Below are 18898 nucleotides of genomic sequence, written 5' to 3'. Positions count from 1 at the left end.
ATATAACTAGGAAGCTTCATCTTTTACTGGACAATCCTTGTTACAAGCAGTAAGTGTTCTTAAACTTAAAAGGCTGTCCTTTGATAACAGCTCACTATAAAATAGTTTCTCAGTTGAATATTAGTCCATTTACAGCTTGGCGTTTTGCCTTCACTTTGAGACAGAGTTAACATTTAAAACATACAGAATTGAGCTGCAAAACCGGATTTATTTTCTGTAGTCTAGTGAGAAAATAGAGTTAACCATTGAATTTTTCTCAGACCAAAATGCTGCAACTTCTTGTTCTTGCAGTACCTGAAGTTGCTGGATTATATGTCTATGGAGCTGGCACTTCAGAACCTTTGCTTTGTAGGCATAGGGTGGTGGGGACATAGAACTTGAGTTGCTTAACCTTGGGCTGAAATTCAGATTAGGTTTGTGTGATTTAACTGGTGAATTGCAGAATTTAATGCAAAGGCCGGCTTAAGCAGAAACATGCACTGAATCATTGCACTCTACCATGAAGGATTGGGGATGGGGGGGAGGGGGAGGTGGGCAACAAATCCTATGCTTAAACTGTACTGTCTACCACCTAAAAGGGGAGTCCTGCTGATGCTGTTCTTCAGTCTTATAAGGCTGTCCTTAACTGCTGCTGAACGCTGAGCTGACAATCTTCTTAAACCATGTATTTATAATATAAAAGTATTGAGTGGTAATAGTTTAAGGTTTATTGCTGTATATGTAAATTTGGAATTGTCTTTGTGTCACAAAGAAAGGCTTGCATATATCAACACGGAATTTTGTCTCCTGTCCCATTGCCCAGTCGCTATCATGAAGTATCTGTTTGCTTCTGTTTTTATCTTGATGAGCCTGGTGGTATTGGTAAACTTAGTCATATTATTCAACCTCCTGTTCAGATCACTAATGAATGTTGAACAGCATGGATTCTAGCATTCTTCTTTGTGAACAAACTATTAATTATGCATTTTAAATTTTTTAATGAAGGGATTTTGCTTTAAATATTAATTTGGGTTTGGACAATTTAAACTTCTATACTTTGCAAGAAACCAGTGACCTTTTTTATTTTTAAGAGGCGGGGGATGGAGAGAGAGCAACTTGTATCAGCCTTCACTATTTTCACGCTTAGGGAATGCAGTCAGGTTTTCTAGAAGCTAATTACCTGTCCAGCTTTTTCAGTATTTACTTGGAGTCTGATATCAGGATAAGGGTCACAAGTGCTTGTTTCATGGTTTTATTAAAGTTATCTTTCTGCTTGGTATTAAAAACACGAGTTTTGTGTTCTGGAGTGTTACCTAAACTGAAAAAGTAAGTCTACAAGTAGGAAGTGGCAATAAAATTCTTTCTGTATGTGCTGAACTGACAAAAATAGTTCAGTTTGCCTTTTGCTGTTCCAGTGTGGTAACACTGGCCTTTCACTGTTCAGAATCTGGCTTTCAGTTTTTGTTGTTTGCAGTTTTGTAGCTGTGAAGTTCGATATTTTTCAAGGTTTTATATATACTCCTTTTAATCCTGTACTGTTTTACTGTGTTCAAGACACAGCAGTAGTTTGCATTCTTAAAAGAAGAAAGTGATATGGCACCTCACTTCTAAATAAATTGTTAAACGATTTAATATGTTAAAGCAATACATTATTTAAAAGCATTCTATTTGTAGTATGGAACTAAATACCATGATCAATACAAGACAAGGCAAACAGTAAAAGGTAATGCTGTTTTGTAACAAAAACTAGGACTGAAGGTAAAAATATATTAAAATAACTTGGGAAAATCAAGGGAACACATTTCTCCAGATGTCACATTCCAGTAAGATGTTTTCTGAATGGAGTGGTTAATGCTGTATTTTCTTAGTCTGGAATTTGTATAAATTATTGTAGCAAAAATTACTGCTTCTTAAAAACACTGATAGGATCTGAAAGATTTTTTTTTGTAGAGGCATGAAGTTCATCTAAATCTCCATTGAATTTGTCATAAGAACACTTCAATGATCCTTAGTTTTATTTAAGTAACTTTACTTGATTAAGACTAGAAGAAGATAGACTGCTTTTTATGAAACAAAATACCACATCTTACTGCAAAGCTTTTAGAACTACCTATACTTACACTCATATTTTTCCAAAGGAACTTTTCTGGTCAGATTACCAACACTCAAACAAAAGTCCCTTGAAAAACTATTATTGGTGGATAAAAATTGATTTTGTTTGAAAACTGTTCTTGAATTGATATATAATACTTTGGATAAAATTGAGTTGGGAAAGTAATTTCATTTCATGTACTAACAAATCATTTTGATCAACTCAAGTCTATTGCTATACAGAGTACTGGGTTTTTTGTTTTGTTTTTGAGGCTCTTTGTAGCTTACTGAGTGGGTAGGTAGTTCTAGTAGGCAGCTTAAGCTGTTTGCTAACAAAAGTATGTTTGTGAGACTTTATTGTAGGATGTCACAAGGTTGTTTATCTTTAGAATATGAAAGAAAGACTGAAACTTTGCAACTATGTTTCATTGTGCTCTGAACAGAGGAAACTGATTTAAAATGAACTTTGTATTAAATTTGAGTATGAGCAGACTTAGAAAAACTTACTGCTTAGCAATACTAATGAGTAGCTGGTAGCTCAGAAATGTAAAACATCTCATGTTTAAGCATAAAAATTCTGTTAGAATTTGCTGCTCTTTGTTTTTCAGGATTGCATTAGTCTTTCCCTGTACTGAGGATCCTGAGTATTTACCAGATTAAATGTTTCAGGTACACCTTACAGCTTCTACAGTATTTCTTAATCTCCCCAAGCTGGAGGGAGGAAAACTGAGGACAGTGATAAGACCCTTGGTTAACCAAATGAGGAAATAGTTTATGCATAACCAGCAGCCCTTTCTTCTAGTTAAATGTTTCATTAAACTTACTGAGCAGATACTCATCTGCAAAATAATCTGGTTGTGAGGGTGGTGCATCATTAGGAAGCTTCTCCCTCTTCTCCTACATTAAGAGGTAGTCAGGTGCAAGGTGGCTAATGACCTTTCCTTAGATGGATCTAATAGCTAGAGTAAAGGACTCAACAGCAGACTTGGCTCCCTTATTTCTCCAGTGTAAAAGTATTGATGATGTATGAGCACAAAGTATTGACACTCTTGGAAAGTTTCTCTCCTCTTAAATAAAAATTCAAGGACTGACTCCAAGTTTCTACAGGATTTTGAAAATGTGGTATGGACTTTCTAATATGAATTTAGAGTAATTGACTTAAATGTAGTTCTGTTTTGTGAGAAAGAATGAGAAAATGTCTGGGTTTGTTTGTAGAGAGCATGGACTTTTGCAGCATGTAACTTTTAACAAGTAAAGAGCATGGTGTTCTACATGCTGTGAATGAATTAACATGCAAGATTTTAACTTTTTCACTTAAGCAGAATGCATTTTTTTTTTTACATATACTACACTTACCCAGAGTTTCTATGTCTATATCATTTGAAACTCATCTTTTCTATTTTGTTAGAGTAGATGTGTTTACTTACTAACTTACATTACTTCCCTGAGATGTAAATGAGGGGACTGAATTGCAGGTCATTCTAAGAACCATCTAGATAAATTTATTTTGTTGAGCAAGTTAACTTAAGTTTTCTTGAACACTGAAATCCACATTGGTTTAGCATCAAAACTGAGTACCTTGAAAAAGGATTTCTTGTGATATCTTACATCCCAAGCTTTTTCTCTACTGTATTAGCTGTTTTACTACTGTATAGGTACAGATCTAGTTAGGACAATGAAGAATCAAAAAATTGACTGTGGCAGGCTAATGGAGTCAAACTTTTATAAAAGTACTAAAACATTTGATTCATTTCCTTTAAACACTGATATGTTTCTAAACTAGTAAACTAAAATTAGGATGTTAGTTTTGAAATGTTTCTTCTTTATGTGTGGATCCTAGTTCATAGTTTCATTTAGTGGTTTTGCTTGAAACATTTACAAATCGGATGCAGTACAGTTAAGATTTTAAGGCAGAAACTTTCATTTAAAGCAGAAAGAAATTCTGCATGAGTGGTTCATACTGTAACAATACTATTTCTGTCATAGAAACATCTTTTCTGATTCTTAAGCAAAAATCAGTGCTCCATTTTTGTTCAGTTTTTCATGATTCTTTTTAGTTGTGTTTAGAAAGATGACCTCTGAGACAGCTGTACAGATGAAATTTCTTATTCCAGTACAGTTTATTCTTCCTTTTGTTAGTTGTAGCGGTGAAAGTATGGGGTATGGCATAAACTAATATGCAAATATCTTGCCTGCATAGAAGCTCTCAATTTTTGATCATGTTCATCTTGATTGTGGTTAATAAAGGGCACTTTAGAATACTGTTGCGAAAAGAACATTGTCAGTTGGAAATTATTTTCACATTAAACATTTGTTAACCACTAAATATGGTTCTTATTTTCCGCATAACATAGAAAAGGTGACAGCTTATATACAAAGTACTAAGAGTCATTAATTTCACTCTCAATGTCATCTGCATTTTGCTTTGTCCTGTCAATGTACTTTTCAGGAGTTTTTGAATGTGCTATTATGCCCCCCAAAAAGTCCAGCTAACAGTGTTGTGATGTTGAAGCAGCAAAGGCAGGAGGTAGGTATCTGATGAAAGGGTGAGGAGTAGAGGTGGACTTTTGGTACAGTCTAACATGAGTGCAACACTAAAAAAGCAAAGCCTCAAATGGCTGAAAACAGAGCACCATAGTGCTATGCACATGGGAAATATCTTAAATATATTAAAAAGCCCACCAAGTACTATTAAAGAAGCCCCCTCAAACAATTTTAATTGTTGCAATTCCAAAAGGTCAAGTTAATGCCAGATTGCTTAAATGTTACTGTTAATACAAATGAGCTTCTGGGTAAACAGCACGAGGACATCAGGTACAATATTAAAGTATTTCTTAAAATTAGTCTTGGCCTTCTGCCTTCGTGTTATTCCCCTTATGAACTGAAGGGAAAGATTATGCCAGAACAATTTATCTTTTTTCAAGCTTGGAAGAAATCTTAAGTTTCATTTCCAACTTGATAAGAACCACCCAAGCTCAACTGCACTTTTGCCCTTTGAACATACAGTGTATGTAGTTTAAGTGCCTTGTTCTGTAATTGAAGTATTTCATATTCAGATTGAGACCTGAGTGCATCTGCCTATCCCTTCAATCTAGAAGCAGTCTGCTCAGGAAGTTTCATATTAACAATTGTTAAGTCAAGCTTTTGAATGCGTTATGTAAATGAATATTGATCTATGAAATTATTTTTAGTTTGCTGCACTAATAAAATATTGAAAAATTGCTAATTGAAATAAGTTTCTGGAAGTGTCACTTTGTACTGGTACTACTTACCACTTATATTCATTTTATTAGCTGTGGATGCTATAGCATAAACTTTCTGACCAGATAACCAGGTCAGAAACTAACATTGAGGAAATGAAAATCAATAGGAAATGAAGAGTGTAGAAGAGTACTTGGCATTTGACTTGTTCACCAGATTTCTGCAACTGTGGGGAAGGCTATAAAAGCCTGAAAGGACAGGGGCTTTATGTTCTCCTTTTCTACCCCTCTCTTCTACTGCCATGAGAAGCTAATTTACTGGGAGGAAGGAGAAGGAGGGGGCAGGGGACATGGTCTGGACTGAAACTCTTTAATGTTAGTAAGCTAATTAGTATCAGAATGAGTAGGAAAGTATATGCAGAGTAGAAGTGCTATAGAAGTATTTTGATTCAGAATGCTGACCTGATAAGCTTCTTTTTAATAGAAGCTAAACAAGTATACATTTCTGCCACCAATAAGTAGTTTTGTACATTAAATACTGTTGTGCTGTTTCTCTGGCAGCTTTTGTGGAACTGCTAAAATACATAGTTCAGATGGGTGTTTATATAGGATATCTGTATGTGCATGAAGAAATACTGTGCAAATGGCCTTCAGAAGTCATTCATGCTATAATTCTTTAATACGAATATATAATAACTTTTTGGTAACACTGTCTACTATGTTGCTGACAAAAGTAATCTGTAGCAAACAGTGTCCTCCTAATGTTGATCACTGAATGCTAATATAATTACAATTCCGTTGATTTATTTTGAAATAAACTTTCAGATATCCCCTATTTTGGAGAGCAGGGAAGTGTCTGTTTCAGCACTCCTAAAGCTCTATCACTCCTATGATATTCAGAATTATTTCCCCTTCCAGTTTCTCTCCTGGGGTTTAGGTGTTCCAATAATGTGTGATTATAAATGATTTGCTTTTCCAGCAATGGTTGAGGTCTGAAGAGGAGAAAAAGCATGTGACTTCTTAATCTGTTAATTTTATTTGGCATCTTGTCCTAACATCAGTCCCTCTCCCTACTTAACTTTTTACAAATATCACTGACTAAGGTGGAAACAGCAGTGCAGAGACAGGAAAGTATGGGAGGTATGGGAGTAGGTAAATACTGTTTACCGTTTTGTTTTGTTTCACAGATTAATAGTGAGGACTGTAGGAGTATGGTGACCAGGCCTCCTTTTTTTTTTTTTTTTTTCTAGTCAGGCATCAGTGGCCTAAGTGTTGGAACCAGCTTCTTGTTTAGTAGCTTTGGTGTTAGCTACCATTCCTTATTAAATTGTTTCAGGTTGCAGTGTTATCTTGCCTGGTGTTCGACTGGAGATGAGCAAATAAAATTCAGAATTTTTCTTTCACATGCTGACAATTTGGAATGTGTATTTAGTCTCTGCTGTAAGAATTTGACCAACTAGTATGAATGTAGTTCACGTGCACACAGTACAGAAAGTACTAGAGTGAACTGGATCTTGCACACAAACAAAAAGGCTAATTTTTAAAGAGGCCTTAAAATAACTGTACTTCTGAAAGAAGGTAAGGATTGGTATAGAAGAGAGCCAGCTAAATTTTGGAGATTGTGGTGTCTTTTCAGCACTACTAGAATACAGTTTTTGCTTTTTATGTTAAAATGTCCAAGTTTACAAATTAATTCTTGGTGTGGTTACTTGTTTAACATGTTTTTAAGTCAAGTTAAAGCATAGTCTGCCTGAACTCTGTAGTAATAGGCTTACTCATTTTTGATTTTGGCTTGAATCTTTTTCAGACTAAAGTGGGAAATACACAAGAGAATGTTACTGTCTCTAAGCGCCTTGTCTGTCTTCTACTGAAGTTCACCAGCCCTTTAACCTGTGAATACTGGCTTTCCCTTTTTGATCTTCAAGGACATCTTACTGCCATTCTTACTGGCATTTGGTATTGGAGGAGAAAGAAGCTAAAAGGGATGTCCTGGAGAGTCATAAAGTTCATCCTAATCCCCTAATATCATTTGAACTGAATTGTTATTGGATGGTATGTTTGTTTAGAAGTTTGTAAAGTATTAAGCATTATAATAGTGACAGGTTGTGAAGTCACTTTAGCCTGTTTCTGCTGTTAAAGATTTCTTCTTCCCCACCATCTTCATCTAATCTGAGTTCTTTTATAGGCTAGTGCTATTCACAGTCAATATGGAGAACAGATTGTTTCCTTCATCTTTGCAACATTTAAAACTTCTTGTCTTATCTGTTAGTCTGAACAGCTCTGCTTTCCTCAATCTTTCTTCTCATTGAAATATTTTATAATGCTCTGGTACTTGGTGTTGCTCTCCTCTGAACTCAGTTACCGTTCTTTGATGTACAGCACCCAAATTGGACTTGGTATTCCTACTGTCTTAAGTGTTGAACAGAATGCAAGGTTATTCCATGGGTCCTGCAGACTATCCTGTTTTGCAACATCATGTTTTTTAACTTGTTCAACTTGTGAACCACTAAATCTGATTTCTGTCTAGAACCAACTGCTACCTGGCAAATTGTTGCCTATCCTGTATTTGTGCAGTGTACTCTTTCCTCTAACTGTACAGAAACTTGAACTTCATTCTTCTCCAGTTTAGATGAGTTTTACTGGTTTTTTTAATATTCTTCCATCAATTTAGGTCTTTCCAACTCTTATCTTGGACTTTGGTTTCCTTCCAGAAATAATTCTTTGTGCTGCTTGGATATGGTTCAGTTTCTTAAGGGACTGTGTTTATTAATCTAGTACTTTCTAAAGAATGGTCAGAATAGAAACTGGCTGGCTGCTGAGGGACTAGATCGTTTAGTGGTGTCTTGATTAAAAGCTGAGTTTGCGTGTTATTCTGACGGGAACTGCTTATCGGATTCTGAAGCTGTATGCGTATGTGGACTTAAGATAATCTTACATGTTTGTATCCATTAGAGCTGTGACCAGTCTGCCGTATGCTCCTAATTAGAACAAGTTCCCTCCTCCATCTTGTCTGAGCATTAGCAGGTAGTCATTAACCTCAGCACAGGTCTCGAATTTCCCCTTCTCTGAGCCCTGCCCCCAACCAGTAGTTCACTTAGTTGAGATGCTTTACTTATCTTTCACTTGAATTAGCTAAATTTATGGATTGACTATTTAAAGGTTAAAATAATGTTTTGATCACTTTATAGCCAGGTTGGTTAAGCAGGTTATTTGAAATGTCTGGAAGAATGTCTAAAGAATAATGTCTGAAAGCTATAGGCCAAAATACAGATTAGCAAAGCTTTCCCTCATGGATGCCACGCCATGTGAAAGATAATGTTTTGAGAAGTGCTAACTCAAGATCAGCTAGCATGAAAGGCTGTGACACAACTGCTAAGCTGTTTGGAGTCTGTCAGTCAATATTTTTGACAGTGTTGTAATGCTATTTAAGGAAAGGTGATGGACATGCCTAAAATAATCTCTGTGCACTTTCCAATGATGAGTCTTAAGGTGATCAGAAGTAAGCTATTGCACTAAATATGCAGCTGGCCAAGCCATAAGTAACCAGTCCCCTTGCTGTAAACAAGTGGGATTCTCATGGGAAACTCGAGGGTGTTACAGATTCACTTTATGAAAATTGTGGTAGATAATTTTAATAGTGTATTCTCCATTCTGCATTGTAATGAGGGGAGTGTGAGTGCTTATAACTGGCAGAATGGTGCACAATATTTTAAAGACTTTACTGCTATCTGCCAGGGGCAGCTTCTTTTTTTCATTGTCACCCCCCAAAAAACAATATTAATCTTAGACCTGTGTCAAGCTTGACTTTAGGGGCAAATACCCCTTCAAATCAGTGTAAGTGCTGCTCTTGCTATGAAGAAAAGGAAGTACAGAGCTGCAACATGAAAGTAGTGAGTGGTTAAATTGCTAGAAGTTGACTCTTGCCAAATAGATCTTGCATGCTGTTTACTCAGAATTATTACTCATCAATTCACAGTACTGTGTAGCAAGTTTAATAGAAAACTTGGTAGATGGAAGCACATACAGCATCCAAGTTTTTCTTTTTTTTCCCCTCTAAAAAAACTAAGGGGCGTTTTTCTTCAGTGAGTAGGGAACTTCACATTAAAGCAAAACTCATTGCTGAGTTGATATTAACAGAGCAGAGTTACACCCTCGCCATAGGGAGCAGATGCTGCTCAGCCACATGGGTGGGGTGCCCAAGTAGCAATGGTACGGGTTCAGTAACGTTCACCAGAGGTAACTTTGAACCAAGGCCTCTGGCTTTTTGGTTCTTTTGTCACCCTCCCCCCCTTGCCCATGGCCCTCCCAAAAAAGCAAATAGGGGATAGATAGCTGCAGGAGCTAATGGGATTCTGCAAAGCTGAGGGAGACTTCAAAAAGAGAAATCTCTTTAAAAAGAGCAGGAGTTGAGATCTTCTGCTTGTTTGAATTTTGTATTGCCCAAATTGGAAGCTTTTAAGGTGATTCTTTTAATACAAGTTATGTAGTAGAAAAATAAGCAAAATGTTTCTTTTGTCTCTGTAAAAACACAGTGCTCTAAAATAGGAATTGGCTATCCATTTAGTGTCATGTAGGTGAATGGACTCATTACAGAGGAATCAAGATTCTTGTGTGTTGAACAGATCTATTTTAAATGGGAGAGGAGGAGGAAGAAGAGAGGTTTAATATTTAACTCCTAGTATTTAAGTGTTAGAAATATTGATTGGTATGAGGATGGGCATTAGTGTGCTGGGTTTGGGGGGGAGGGGAGAGATCAAGTGAGAGGTGTCTGTCTCCGTTTTCCTTCAGTAATACGGAATAACTTCTGGGTATTTCTGTATTACTTCAAAGTTGCTGGTTTAAGCAAGTATAGCAAGGGCTGCTAAGCTGATAAGTATTACTTGACCTAATCTACATTATGGTACTGATACTTGTAGAGAAGCTGTTCTTTCAGGGGAAGATTAGATGCATGGCTCAACTATTAGTCTTTTAAAGAAGCTTGTTACTCCAGTTAAAATTAAGTCAAAAATGCTCTTTCAAAGAGAGAGACTGAACTTGCATGTCATACATGTTCTATTATTGTAGCATTGCTGTCAGCAGGTGTTCTTAATACATGCCGTGTTGCTTGTCATCTAATGTTACTAAACTTGCTAAGCACACTTTACTGCTAGTCATTGTGTATTTCCTGGAAGAAGACTTCAGGGATAGCTAGTGAATCAGCACTTTTAGTTTACTACATAAGCATATGCTGCAGTAAGCTGAAATGCTGTCGTTTCCAAACAGTTGAGACTTCCCTTTCAGGAAAGAAAAAAATAGCTCTTTGTCTCTCTTGGCACCCTTTCGCTGTTCTTGATTCCATGTTCTAACAGCTGCTCAAAGTTGCAGCTTTATTAATAAGTAGTTACAGTTGAAACTGTTTAAACCTCAACTACAGTTTTCAGTCAATGCCAGCCCAACACACTTGATTAATTATAAACAATGCAGCTTGTTTCACTTTGACCAAGGCAGGGTTTTTTTGCCTGTGTATTCCAGTTACATTTCATAATAATCATTTTGGTTCTAAAAGTAAACTATTTTTCTCTGAAGAATACCTTCTCATGGGTTGGAGGCCTGAAACAAGTACATTGATGATTGGACATACTTTGAGCAGGAGGTTGCACTAGAGGTCCCTTGCAGCCTAAGTTAGTCTGTAATTGTACAGTAAAACCACATTTATTTTATAACAGTTAAATTCTGGTTCCTTGTTCATGCCAGTGTTTTTTTACTTCACATCAGAAGGACTTCCCATTCCTGTCTTGAAATGGTTCTTTTTTAACAGTGAGATCTTATTGCCTTGAAGTTGCAAATTTTCAGACCTCGTAAAATAAAAGATCTGGTTTAACTCGGTCTCCTTGGAGTTCTTGCACTGTTCTGAGGTGCAGCTTCTTATTCCCATTCTTGTTTAAATCTGTCCCCAGATATTCTAAACTGGGCAGAGCTGGAAATACACTATCTATCCCATGCATTGTGGTGTGGTGGTAGTAGGTTTGAGAAATGTAACAATGTTCGGTAAGCCTACCATTTTGAAATGTAAAAAAGGAAAGTGTGAAGATAAACCATAACAGCTAATTAAATTACACTTCCCATAATCTAATCAAACAACAGATAGGACTTGGGGAAGTATTTGAGTGCATCTAATTGATCTTCAGAGACTTACTGGTTTAGCTTTAATTGTTCAGAAGAAGTCATCGTGGTTGCTAGACTCGTTTTTTTAGCAGCATAGATAGTGCTCTGCCAGCTATACCAGAGTTGTCCATAGCCACCTAGGCGATTTGTTTAGCTCTTGGTTGCCTCTTTTTCTGGAGGGTTCCTGTGAGTGGCCAGGTATTTCCCTATGCATCTAGAGTAAAACCCATGCTCCATTACATATTTGGGCTTGGTCACATGAAGAGGAAGTCTGCAATATGTGGCCTAAGGCTGCAATTAGAAGCAAAGCTTGTGTGCCTCACCTGGCTGGAAAGGTGGTTTACTACCAGCCTCGTTTATCTGTAGTGCGTCACTATACAAAATGCTTGAAGAGAGGCCTTATCTTCATAGAGCCCTGTGGTACATGGGCACTCTGCAGAATTTTATTTTACTATCTTAGACTGTGGAGTAGCTTTCAACCTGGGATACTTTTGCATGAAAAAGCGGTAGGTTCAGGTTTCTGCTGATACTTTATTGTGCATGACCTAGGCTGTATGCAGACCTGCCTGAATGTAAAGATTTGACACCAGAGTCTGCATTTTGTCACTGATGTTCAGAACGGGCAAGGAACACCTTGCTTGCTTACCAGCAGGCTGCGTTCTCCTCCTCACCTAGCAATGGAGAGAATCCAGCTTCCAATGTATTGCAGTGCAAAGCAGGTAGCAGCTGGACTGCAGCCACTCACTGGGAGAGTTACCCCCGGGTCCAGTGTCTGCAGACACTGGCATCAGTGCTTGGAGCAGTTACCCAGCTCTTAACCCCTGGGTGGATTTCTCATGATGAATTTTGCGGTGATACACCACTTTATGGGAACTAGCAATGGATTGGATTTTATCAGTGTGTAGAGAGTATGTGAACCTGTAAATTACTTTATTCTGAAGACATGCGAGCAGTATGTCTCTGTGGTAATCTAGCCTTCTAGCAGTGCGGCGTGCAGCTAAGGCACAAATGTTCTTGCCAGAAGTGCTTATATGGTGTATACTGAACACAGTGCTGCTGCAATTGAACAAGACAGCTGGGCTATGAGGAGAAGTCGGAGTTACAGAAGGCTACTAAACTACTTGTTTTATTGGTAGTACACGATGTAGCTTGGTGTGGGGAGCATTTTGTGTTGGTACCCAGCACTGCACTGGCTTCATTTCTTGTGTGGTTCAAAGCATTTTACCCCTCTGAAAAGCAGTAATAAAAAAAGTGACACATAGCTTAATGCATAACTTAAAGATACTACAGCCACCAGAATTACAATTCGGTACAGGAGATAATGTTCATCTTGGAAGCCCTGAGTGTGTTAGAACCCAAATCCCTTGCTTTGCTTTGCCCCGGTGTAGTGGAAGCAGCTGGTTGCGGGCTGTTTCCCTGCTTCCCAGGTTTGAAACTTCAAGGGCAGAGTAGGTCAGCTCGCTGTAGGGACCTGCGCTGTGCTTGAATCTGTTTCTCCTATTGTCTCACACAGAGGGTGTTGCCTTTCAGCAAATAAAAGCAGCCTGTTGCTTTTTGCATGAATGAGTAATGGTAGGGTATGGTTTTTGTAGTGGTAGATGAGGCTGAACTTTATATTTTTACAGGTATATTTGCTGACATTATGTATGTAATGTAAGATCACATTTTTAATAATCAAAAACTAGATTTCTGAAAATTGCATTGCATAAAACAACTGTATAAATAACTGCCTAGGCTTGCTTAAATTTACTACAATGGGGAAAATGAGTTATATTTTAAATGAAATAACTCTATCACTCCTGGTTAAACCCTTTCAAAACCATAAGTCATGCAGCACTCTTTTTCTGATGCTTCTCAATGCGCATATGCGTACAAGGAAAACTAGTTTGGTGAGAACCTACTTAGTGCATACTCCATACATAAAGAAATCCTATGCCTGCTAATCTGGCTAGTATATAAAACTTATTTCCACAATGAGCTCTGTTTGACAGCTGCAGACTAATGGCTGAGCAGTTGTATTTGACAAAAAGACTTACTTGGACATGGGTACTTGAGATAGAAATGTTCAGTTTTCTGTAGGTTATAAATAGATAAAGCTTTCTTTTTAAAAAAGTTAAACTACATTAGCCTAATTATTTAAAAATGTTAAATGAAGTTTTAAGAAATCTATGCCTAAACACTTGTCTGTGCTTAATTTGGTGCTAATGACTCTGGACAATCTTAACTGGGAATTTAACGTGCTGTTAGTTCACTGTTTTGACCTGCCTAATTCAGAGGCAACTTCAGAATAACTTTATTAATCGCCGTTAAAATGTGTGCAACTTCTAATTCATTGTCATTCAGTAATAGATGTTATTACTTCTTGCATAGGGCACAGAAAACTTCATACTCATTTAGCAATGTGTTTCAAATGTAATTATGAGGGCTAAAGGTAAAACTGCTCTGTTTCTAATTGTCTGCCAAGAGAAGGTTTATGTGCAGGGAGACTGAAGTAGAAACAGGATAAGGGTTACTTTTGGGCTTTGACCAATAGTAACCTTTGGACGGGCCTGTTTTCCTTTCTGCTATTTCCCTCTAGTGGTCATAAAGTATATTGACTTGGGGGGTTGATTACATTGTATCTTTTAAAATACTTAAACATATCGATAAATAACCCAGCAGGAATATAGGGTCTGTCGAAACTTAATTTGTTGAGTTGACCTGTTAATGTAATGTATTATGTGATATTTCATAATGGGAAAACATTCTGCTTCAGATGAGCAATTCAACTACCTGTTGGAGATCCAAATTTTCATCTTTTTGAATACCCGGATGTGCCCTTTCTTTGAAACTCAGCCACACAGAGTTCTTAGCATAAGCTAAACTTGTCTGTAAAGTGCTTTGAGCCTTATGAGGTGAGAGCTGTACTACAGGCAAATTTTTGCCTTTCTATTTCTGGAACTAGGTGTTATGTCTAAACACTTGATGTTAATTTATCACTTGAACATGATGAAAACGGAATGCTAGACTTGTTCTTGGCCCACAAACTAACCTGAGGATTATAGAATTGGGTCGTGTTAGTCTTTGTAAACCAATTCATGTTTTCATTTCCTTTTTTAAAAATTCTGTCTTAATATAGGTACATCTATTGTATATTAGGTGTTTGACTTAAGATCTTTACAAATGTTTCTTATAGTTCAAACTTTTTGCTTGTCATGCTGAACTGCTTTTTTGTTTATACAGTTATTCTTTCAGAGCTTCATCATTATCATTTTCTACCTAGTATGTTAATCTTTTGGAGGGGAAATAAACAAGAAAATTACTGTTGGACAGGACTATTGCCTAGTTTGTGCTTAAGATGTGAATCTTTATTTTGCAGTATTGATATATTGTTGGAAACAGGTTTAAAGCTTCTACTGATAGCAGGGTTCTGTGTGCAGAAAGAATTTTTAAACTAGACTGGGCTTTTTCTAGACAGTTAATTTTGAGACAAGTAGAAGGACTGGAACCCTGGAAACTCTGGGAATCTGGATAACATGGCATAATATATAATATTACATATATGTGACCCAAGGAGTACCTTATTTCATATAACCCTTTTGTTGCTATTGTTTAACTCTGATCTAATGGGCGCAGTGAGCCTTCGTTGGTATTTGGGGAGTCTTGAATGAAGTAGATCTTGAGAGCTGATTAAACGATAGTTATAGCAAGAAGAAAATGGAAAGAATATGGAATAAGTCTTGAAAGCCAAGAAATATGTTAAATTAGATGGGATTTGAGATGCAAAACAAGCACTGCATTTAATGTAAAACTCCTTTTTCCCAATTACTGTTGTAAAATTGTAATTTAAAATGAATAATGTGTTCTCGTAATTGTTCTTCAGGTGTAGGATCATTTTTTCTTAAATCCTCCATCAAACATTTTACGGGTTCTTTCATCCTTGACAGTTCCAACTTTCTTCAGCCTCCAGTGCTTGCTACCTATTGCATATGCTGGAGTACATTAAGCATTTAATAAAGATTTCTACTCTGCTGGCTAGGTGAAAGTCTAAGGGCTGAACGGAGGGGGAAAACAATCTGTTCCTATGTGGCAGCAACAAGATAACTGAGGTAGATGAATAGGAGACAAGGATATGTGGCTCTTTCATCTAGAAACATTTGTTTTGTTGGTAGTTTATCTGCCTGTTGATAAGCCTTCCGAGACACAGGCACATCACTGCGTTAGTTCTGCTTTGCTCTAAAGCTGCCTGTTGGGCGATAGCAGTACTGTGCAGGTGAGAATGGTGCCTCCACTTGAACAAGGCTGCTGCGCTTTATATTCTAGAGTTTCCTGATGTAAGAATGTTTCTTCTGAATGGCCAAAATTTAGGCTGCTTAACTCAAAGGCTGAAGCTGATGTGAGACTTGCAACAAGTAACCCTTTGGGCAGAGGAGCAAAAAGCTTTGCTGTTTAACCATGACCTCTCTTTTGAAATCTGATCGTCATCTCCAGTCCAAGACGCTTCAGCATAATACTGATTAAGATTTGTTTTTCCACTTCTGTAGAGAGATAACATTAAGTTGAATACTTCATTATTTTAAATAGTTGGGGAAAAAAAACAACAAATGGAATACAAGGTTATCACTCCTTCTCTATTACTTTGGAGGAGAAACAAGATGTTACTTGAATACCTGTGGTGACTGTAGCTGTAATTCAGCGGAGCATGTTCGTTAAGCGACATAATGCACTGTGCTCGTGTGGGCGCTCTGCGGTGCCAGCGTGTCCTGCGGCCGTGGGCGCCCCCCTGGTGGGCACCTCACGGGTGAGTGTGCGGCAGCTGTGGCTCATGCTCAGGCCGCTGCTGAGCAGCTGCTCATTCCCTGCCTGCTCCAGGCTCGCCTGCCTCTTCGTGCTTGTGCATCATCTGATGTCACTCCCTTTCTTAAATTTTATACCTAACTGATGTAATAATATAACCATTAAACATAATTTAATATGCCTATTAAAAAGGAGAACTATTTGGCAAATGTCTCCAATTATGATCAGAACTATTCTCTCTTTTAAAGGTGTAGTTGTGCATATGGACTACCCTTAAACCAAGATTAAGCTGTATGTATTTGAATAAACTTATTCTTTATAATCTGTGGTAACTTCTTCTGGTTTTCAAAGCCTTGAGGCAAATTGAAAATTATTCCAGTATATTGGGAGCTGAAACTAGAACATCAGTGCAAACTGCTTAGTTTTATTACTAAGTCAGTATGCAAAAGGCAGTAGATATTATCACCTCGATTTTGGCACCTTTACTCAGGAAAGACTTTTATTCTGTAAATCATACTCTTTCCAGAGAGGTTCCCAAGTCCATGAAGCAGGGTTTCAAAGGCATTCTGTTCCTGCTGTTCCTTGGAGGCTCCCGGGTGTCTCTGTGCTTAGCATGCTGACTCTCCTAAACTCTTTGGGTGTGCCTGCGCCTCCCTGCTCAGCGGGCATGGGATGCTCCTATCCGCTGCTGAATGAAGAGGTTGAAAGTTGCTGAGTCATATTTGGTGACTACGGTCTTCCTGTATATCAATTATTGGGAGATCTTGGAAAAATGGTGTACATCCACGCAATTAAACATGGCTGTGAACTACATGGATAAGGAACATCGGAGGCCAGTCATTTTGTAGGTAGATCATGCTCTTCTCCCTGTCCTCCTGCCCCTTGTAGCTGTGCCTCTCTGTCAACCTCTGTTCTCCTCGCTGCAATATTTTGTGTATTGGTACTGCTTCTTGCCCCTCTCTTTCTTTAGAAAGTAGTATGTGTTTCCAGAGCTTATTAAGCAGTGCACCACTGGCCCGTGCAGCCATTAAAGATGCCTATTGTCTGGAGGCAACACACGGTGACTTACCAAAGTATATGGAGCATAAGGTCTCTGAACTCTATACTTCTCATATCAATTTGTCAAGTGAGAGTAATGGTTGATAACCTCTGTGCTACATTGCTGTAGCCTCCATTGTTTATCTGTTGTCTTATTATATATACTTTTTGACTCAAAATGCCTATTTTTTCCTTCTGTGTATGTACATTTATTTCCTGTGAAATTGCAACACTTATCATTTTAGGAAGAAAAATGTCTTCATTTCATTACCTGTTTTTGCAATTGTGAAGAAAGGGCATGTTAGAACCTTTTTAGTTTGGTTTCTAAGAGTCTCCTGCACCGTGCGTGGGAGGGCTGCATGCAGTGGGGAACATTGGCCGACTGCTGTGACCTGGATTATGAAATTCTTATCTCTGCCTTCCTGCTGATTAATGACCTCCTCTGTTTGGAAACCTAAAATTTCCATTTTCAAAGCCTGTAGAACAATTGATAAAGCAGACCTACAGACACATGTTAATTGTCTTTTTTAACTTCAATCCAGATAAATACGTCCTGGACTGCCTCACTTGTATATGTGGTGTTCTGCTTACTATCTGCAGATGTCCCTAGCCAGCTTTCATTAGCTCACCCTAGCATTACCCACTCTTTCTTCAAGTACATAGTTCTTTGCAGTGTGTCCAAAAATGCCTTTGGAGCATGGGTGTTTAACAGACCTCTCCTGCTTAGTCCCTGCTAGGTCTTTCATAGTACCTTCCAGCTCTTTTCAATTTGTTTTTACTTGTTCTGTTCTCCTACAGTTGTCTTTTTGATAAGATATTGTGATTTGATCTCTTAAATTTTTTTAGCTTGGGGAATGACAGCAGTAGGATTTTACCCAGCTACTGCAGAGAACGTGATTAGAATCACTGCATCCTGACATCTGCTGTGGCACCTCCTAGGGTGAACCGTATGTCTTGGAGGGAGGAGCTGCCTGCTGCTTGTGTGTTATGTAAAATAATAAATTATTTATAATGCACACTGAAAATATCTGTCTTGATGGACAAACATGTACATTGAAGCACTTAACAGGCATTAAATCAAGACATAATCAAAAGAATTCTTGGAGTCATGAGGGTTTCTTTTTTTTTAAGTGGGAGAGCTTTCCCATGAATCTGTGCTTTACTACAGAGTATTATTGACCCACTTTAGGAAATCCTGAACTGGCAGATCAGTGTGAGCTGTAATGGAGATCTGCAATATGATTCTGCAAATACTCTAGCTATTTTACTGAAAGCGGCTTTTCTGATGTCCTGCCTTGTTGCTGACACCAGCACCTGCTCCAGTAAAGAATCACATGAAGCGTTGGATCATGTGGCTCTTTCCTCTCATCCATCGTAATGAAAAAGCATTTTGAAAGGATTAATGGATTTCATGCAGCAGTATAGAAGCTGGAGGTGTTGCAGTGTACTAACAAGTACCAGCTCTGAGCGTAGCTTTGAGGCTACTACATATGCATGGAATGCCAGACAACTGCATCTAGCTCAGGAGCATGGTAATTCAGCATTAGTGCTTAATGCTATGGGTTGATACAGCTTCTGAGTTATTTTGTTTTCAAGCAGTGACTATTAGCTTCTATCATACGGACCCTACTTGCTTTTTCAATTTTTACCCTGGGAAACTAAAAACTCAA

At 37.8% G+C, this 18898-nt stretch overlaps 1 protein-coding gene across 4 annotated transcripts in view; it reads left to right on the top strand.

Moving 5' to 3' along the window:
- The window catches only part of CERT1 (ceramide transporter 1), an 81120-nt gene that overhangs the window by 22591 nt on the left and 39631 nt on the right, over positions 1-18898 (top strand). The window lies entirely within an intron of this gene.

Source organism: Apteryx mantelli, chromosome Z (genome assembly GCF_036417845.1).
Source record: "Apteryx mantelli isolate bAptMan1 chromosome Z, bAptMan1.hap1, whole genome shotgun sequence".
In the NCBI taxonomy this organism is placed as follows: Eukaryota; Metazoa; Chordata; class Aves; order Apterygiformes; family Apterygidae; genus Apteryx; species Apteryx mantelli.
This window is presented reverse-complemented; position numbering and strand designations above follow the sequence as displayed.